This window comes from Gavialis gangeticus, unplaced genomic scaffold (genome assembly GCF_001723915.1).
Source record: "Gavialis gangeticus isolate Ggan-Ray unplaced genomic scaffold, GavGan_comp1, whole genome shotgun sequence".
In the NCBI taxonomy this organism is placed as follows: Eukaryota; Metazoa; Chordata; order Crocodylia; family Gavialidae; genus Gavialis; species Gavialis gangeticus.
The window spans coordinates 384,263-391,191 of record NW_017728973.1 but is presented as its reverse complement, the minus strand read 5'-3'; positions in this window follow the sequence as shown (position 1 = coordinate 391,191).

Sequence of the window (6,929 nt, the reverse complement as noted above, 5' to 3'; positions counted from 1 at the left end):
CCATTCTGCTGGCAGAGGATGTGTAGTGCTCCTTGACATGTAGTACTCAGAATTTGCTTTCTGGAATATCTCTGCTCCATATGAGTTTGTTGCTAAGTTATTCTTCTGACTTGTTAGGAGAGGGACTGGTTGAGATTTGGGAGGCAGCAGCTGATCTTTGAACCAGTTAAAGCTTAAATCATCTCCCTGATCTGGCAGTGTGTACTGCAATGGACAGGGGCAATTCATAATTTCTTAGCTTCCTCATTTAGCCCATTGGTTCTCATGGGAAGGACATAGGCCATCTGTGTATCTTGCGCTGTCACGTTCCAGAGAGACCAAGTCCACCTCTGTTTGAATGCTGCCTTTTCTTTGTAGCTTACATATTGCAAAATCTTCAGGGCAGGGAGCCTGCCCTCTCGCATGTACACTATTTGCCACACTGAAGCCATGTAAATAATTAAGTTTTTCTGAGAAGTATCACATTCCGGGGAGTCCCCAGTGACCTAGTCTTGAGGGGCCCTGGGAACCTGAGAGAATGAAGTATTGTCCAGCTGGGTCTCGCTCAAGAGCCCTGCATTGCTGCTTGGCACCAGTCGCCCATGAAAGGGCCCCTGCTTCCATCTTAGTCGGGGGTGGGGGGCATGTGCCTCACCCTGCAACCAGTCCCGTGGACCTAGATGGGGGAATGTCCCCCTGTGGCTGATCCCATGATGGCCGATCACTGTGGCTGCTGCTGGGAGTAGCTGCAGCGATCAGCCGGTGCTTGCAGGGGAGACACGGGCATTCCCCCCACCCATCACCTAAGGGGTGAGTGCGGCTGGTCAGGGCATGCACCAGCGCTCTCAGGGAGTGCACATGCACCCCCTACGCATCACCACTAGGTCCTCTAAAGAGTTCTTGCAAAATAGGACAGGGATTCCAAATAGCAGTTACCAAAACCTTGGGACCTTTCAGCTTTTTAGAGGAACAAAACTACAGCCTGTCTGTGATCAGGACCTCTTTTTTGCCAGCTTAGACACAGACTTAAGTTACAGCTACAATTCCATTTAATGATTACCCTTTAAACACAAAATTCAGGTATAGTTTAAAATTCCCCTAATTATCTCCACTCAACCAGAAAAGAGGCAAAAGACAAATCTATAGTCTGACCTTTTACTGTCATACCCCAAAAGCACAAGACCAAACACTGATCCTACTGCCTAACTAACCCCCAAAACATAATGCAGCATAATGTAGATTCTCATCAGCCCAGGAGACTTGGAAGGTGGCTCACAGACTGGCAGCAAGTTTTCTCGACTACGTGGAGTTTCCCCCTCTTTTCCCATTTTCCTTCCAGTCTATATCTTTCTGTATATAGAGATAGCTTTATTCTAATAATTGTTCTCCGATTTAGTTTCATCCAGATTTTTTGTTTCGTTGAACCTTTTGGAAGTGAACTTAACCAATTCTCGTCTTGACTTGGAAGGTGTCAGTTAGTTTGAATTAATGCCCTTGTGAAGGTTACTTCTAGAAGGGAAGATCTATTATTCTTCCCTTTGCTATCTTGGAATGTGATGTGCCTCTACTCTGTTTTCTTGTTACCTTTATTTATAATCTTCATTGACCAAGCTGCTTTGTTCTTGTTTTTTTTTACAGCTTACCTCAGAAACTTAACATAATGTACTATTAAACGATATTCAATACATTTATTACATTTAATCACTACTGCTAATACACGTAACTATATCATGGCTTCAGCTTGCTTGGATGATCTAATTTAAGGTCATCTTTTAGGCCCCTTGCTCTGTTTAATATTAAAGCTTTCTATCCTTTGCTAGGTGTCATGTTTACAAAGATTCATTATGTGGTTACTCTGAAACAGGCTTTTGGGGTCTCCTGCTTTAGCTTCATAATTTGGCATAGACCCCTTGAAAATGATCATTGCTAGCAACAAGTAATTTATACTTTTTTTTGTTTGTTTTTCCCATATCCAGTCAACAAAAATACATTATCATTTAATAGGATTCTAACTAGTTGCATATAATTCGGTTCTTCTCATCAAAAGATAAAATGTCAAATTGTTAGTAGCAGCTGTAATGGTATTTTCCAAAAAGCAATTATTTGTACCTGGCGTAGCCCAATACTAGTGGTCTTGACCAACAAATTCTATTCTACTTTCCAATGATGCTGCTTGTGGCTAAAATGCAAGCTTAAGCACATACTATCATAATTTAATTCTATGCTAGGTCCAGATCTGCCCTTGTCCAGTGGCTGAAACACCCAAATGACATGTCCTGAGACTTATAGAGCAGGGGAAAGAGATCCAAGTACAGACTGCAGATCTGTATGGGCCTATACACAGTAGCAGTGAAATCGGTGACCTACTCGCTCACTGTAAATGTCAACCTGAAGGTCAAATGAAGTTTAGTGGAGAGTAGGGCAGAGAAGAACACTTCTGTGTGATCTAATCCCATCCTCCCACCCAGTGCAGATGTGACCTGAAACTGTTTAACCCACGCTCTGCTCTGCACAACCTTTTTCCCAGAGGCTGGCCTGCTTTGCTGGCTTCCACTGCGTGTGCTGACCATGCTGGAGAGTGATATTGAAAACCTTTGCCTCTCCCTGCATCTGCAGAGGAAACAGCAACTCTGAAAATGGCCTAGATTTCTTAGAAAAGCAGCTGGAATTTTTTTGCAGACTCACCATGGGGACCAGCCTGGCCTCTATTTACCAAAGGCTTTTGGGAAGGCTGCCACTTCTGTCCCTTTCATTCACTGTCAGATTTTTCAATCCAGTGTTTTTGTACTTCTTTACTTCCCTTTACAGGCCCTGGGAGGGGGACAATAGCTGGGCTGTTATAGCCAGATATGTGCCTTTCTCATGCAAATGAGCTGCATGTGGAGGAGGCTCCATTCAAGGACATACCTCAAAGCTCAGTCCTCTCTGCATGGCAGTGGAGCTAGGGGGGAGGGAGCCCAAGAGCATGTATTATTCAGAATGCCTTTTTGTAGGCCTGTGAACTGCAGGATTTTGCAGAAGGGAGTGGGGAAGTCCTGGGCAAGCATTTCCTTCTGATGAGGGGATTGGATTGAAACAGAGAAGGGATTAGTCAGCAAAAGGGAGCAGGTTTGTTTAAGAGAGAGACAGATGGTAAAGAGACCTGGTTTTGGGCAGTGAGGGCCATTGGACTTCAAAGCCCTGGATTTGTGTTGGTGGAAGGATGTGTGTATATGATGCTCTATGCAGTACAGGAAACCTGCTGTGTGATGCACTGGACCCAAACAGGATTTTCAGAAATGTCTGTAGTGTGGCACGTGCACTTCAGATCTGCCTTCTGCTTCTGACCCAGTCATAGGTCACGTTCTGCAGCCAAAGAATATCCTGGCCCTCTAGTACTGAGGAGGACTTTTCCTTGCTCCTTAACACACACTTGTGCAGAGGATGTTGTTGCAGCAGCAGCTACCAGCCTTGCTCCCTGATTATAGCTTGGCACCTAGCTGAGCTACTTTCAGCAGAAGAAATGCCTCTGAATCAGCTGACGTAGAAGATGCTGGGCAGTGTTTCATCTATTTTACTCCAGGTTACTTCTAGCCCTGGATTGCAAACCCAGTATCCACCTGTCCATTTCCCCCTTTCTGTGCAGCCCCCCCATCCCATGTTGCATGTTGTTCCTACTATGGGCTGGTGTGGGAGATCTCTTGGAGATAGCTGAGGTGCTGTAGAAAGTGAGGGTTCTTCCTTCTGCCTAATGCTCTGGTGTTGAGAGGCCTTGTGCTTTTGGGGAGGGGTGCTGTCTTGGGATGCGATAACAAAAAATCAAATGCAGCTTCTTTAACAAGCATGGACTGGGGGGTAGTGCAGGCTTCCTTCCAGCTCTCACTGTGGCTAGGGTCCTTCTGCCATCCTGGATCCCCTGCAGTGCCATCTGGGCATGCCCTATCCTTAGAAGCTTCTCACCCTCCCCTCTCATATTCTCCATCTCCAAGCACTTTAATTTTTTTTTTTACTGCACTTACCTTTATGCCCCCATGGAAAGACTAAGGCAAAGTTATTATAAACCTTATATCACTTAATCCCTCAGCTCCTCCAGTAATGCAAAGGTCACAGAGGAAGTGTGGCAGAGAAGAGACATTAGCCTAGGGTCTTCCAAGATCCAGGCTGGTTCCTGAACCACCAGACTACTTGTCCTTAGTTCTAGCCTTCTTAGCTGTGTGACCTCACGAGCTGGGTAGCATGGCTATATGCTGTTATAGACTGGGTACAGTAATTTGTAAAGCGTATTGGGACCCTTCAGGCTGAGGCTCAGTACAAATATATTATTATTACCAGCTCCATCACTTGCCAGGCTGGAGGGAGGATTAATTACAAACATAATTAAACTCAGCCGGCACTTCATGCAGTATCAAGTTGGGAAATGTGGTGTTCAGAATGCTAAAACAGCAGTGGCGAGGGTGCCACATGGTCCCGTGCTCTCCATGGCCCCAGAACTGAGTTTTGCTCTTGTGCTATTGTCCATCTCCAAAGCCCTGAGGGCTCTCTTCAGCCTGGGCATCTGTTGCTGAGATGTGTGTGTTGGAGTCCACACCTTTGAATCTGGCAGATGCTTGTAGAAATGAATCCTTTCTCTTGAACATACACAAGGAAAAACTGGAGCAATTGGGATTCATTAAAGGAGAAAAGGCAGAGGCGGAGTCTGATAACACTTCAGATAAACAAGGAAAATGGTGATCAATTGTTTTTTTTTTTTTTTTTTTTTCCCTGCGCAGGATGCAGGAAGTAATGGGCTTAAATTGCAACAGGGGAGATTTAGGTTAGATACTGGGAGGGCGATTTAAGCAGTGGAAAATATTCAACAAAGGGGCTGTAAAATCTCAGTTGTCGGAAGTCTTTAATAGCAGGTTAGATAAACGTTTGGTCTTGCCATGAGGAGAGGGTTGGGTTACTGTATTGCTAGATGTTCCTTCTAGCCCTATTTGTATCATTTTATGTGGTGTTGAATTTACCCCAAGAAAGCCAGGCTTAAGCTGGCATAATGTCTCTCTTCCTCCTCCCCATACACATTCACATTCATATCTCTTTGGTACAACATCACACATTCATAATTCATGCAACTTGTAGGTAGATGGGGCCCTCCATCTTGAAGTCCCATGTATCTCTCATTGACTTTCTGCATGAAACAGATGGTGCTGGCTTTAGTTTGGAAACTGAGGTGGTAAGTGCAGCCTACATTCACTTGCCTAGTGCAGTAGCTTTGTCCCTTCCTGGTGACAGCTGCCTTGCACACTAACGCCCGTAAAGTGCAAAAGACCTGTAGTGTTGGGGGACTGCAGGGGTTACTGTTTAGTGCTATGATTCTGGCCCAACTGGAGGTGGGATCCAAGTCCAGCGTTTTGGGAATGATAGTGGAAAGTGAACCCAATGCTTCAGTTCTGAGAAGGAGCCAGGGCCTCCTGTACAATAGGAGGAAGGGGAATAGGAATGGGACTAATGCATGTTGGTGACATTTGTGCAACGTCTACCTCTTTGCACAAGACGGAGGGTGCCCAGATATTTGGCTGTCTGCTAGGAGTCTGGAATCAAGTCTTCTAAGCCTGGGGTGGGGAAAAATACAGCCTGCGGGCCAGATCTGGCCCACCAGGCAGCTTCATTTCGTCTGTGGGTGCGCACCAATTTAATTGTACCCTTCCCAGCCCATGTACTTCACTCTTACCCTCCTGTGTGGCAGTGCCCTGGCGTTGGCCAGCATGCGCAGCTTCTAGGCAAGGCTGCTGCTGCCACTCATGCAGCTGCCAGGGAACCTGCTCTGCTTCCTCAGCCTCCAGCAGCTCCACCTCATGTCCATGCTGCAGCACTCACTTTGTAGCCGCCCAGCAGTATGCAGCTCCAGCCAGTTATGGGAGTTGCAGAAAGGTTGGCAAGGAGAGGAACCAATCTGGCCCACCTCTTATTGCATGGGTCTCATGTACAGCTCCTAGCACCTGCATGCCACCTGGGGGTGGGGGGTTGTGGGGAAGCACCATGAGATGGAGCTGGCTGCCTGGCCCTGCTCCCTGCCACCACATGCAATTCACAGGACTCCTCTAGAAAGGAGGGAGCAGGGCTCCCTCCCACTTCTGATGGAGTCCCATGATATGCATGTGGCGGCAGGGAGCAGGGCCAGGCAGCTCGCTCCATCACGCAAGGCTTCTTCCTCGGTAGTGCGCCAGTCCCAGGAGCTGCATACGAGTCCCATGAAGTAAGAGGCGGGGCAGCCTGGGTTTGCTCCTTGCTGCCATGTGCAGTTCCTAGAACAGGCTGAAGCCATGTACTGCCAGGGAGTAGTGCCTTCATGGGCTATGAGCACCCTGAGGGCCCACCTCCTGTTGCTGCTGTGGCCAGCAGCAGGAGTTGTGCTCTGGGGAAGGAGGTGTATGAGGATGGTCCCCACACTTGCATTCTGCACGCACACGCACACACGCGCGCGCACACTCTCTCTCTCCAAGAGCAAGACTTTTATTTGTGAGCTATTCTGCAGTCACTTCTATATGCACTAGGCCAGGGGTTGGCAACCTATGGCACGTGTGCCAAACATGGCATGCATGGCTCTTATTGGCACGCAGGCTGCTTCCTGGTCCAAGGGGTGGGAAGAGGCATGCCCCAACTAAGCAGCACATGGCTGCCCAGGAACAGCCTTGTGCTGCTGCTGACCCCAGCCCCAGAACACCACCCAGCCAGGTAAGAGCCCCTGGCCCCAACCCTAGCCCGGCCTGGGTCGGGGGCCGTCCTGGCCCCAACCCTGTGCTGCTGGCTGGCAGGCCCCAGCCAGCACCACCGCCACCACGGGCCCCAGCCTAGTCCTGGCACGTTGAAAAAAATAAGTGCCCCGCACTCACTGGCTGCAGGAGCAGCGATTGGGGCCTCTAGGCGCTCATGGCAGAGCCCTCCCATGTGCTGCCTGGGAGCTGGGGCCACTGGGGCTGAGCAGTGCC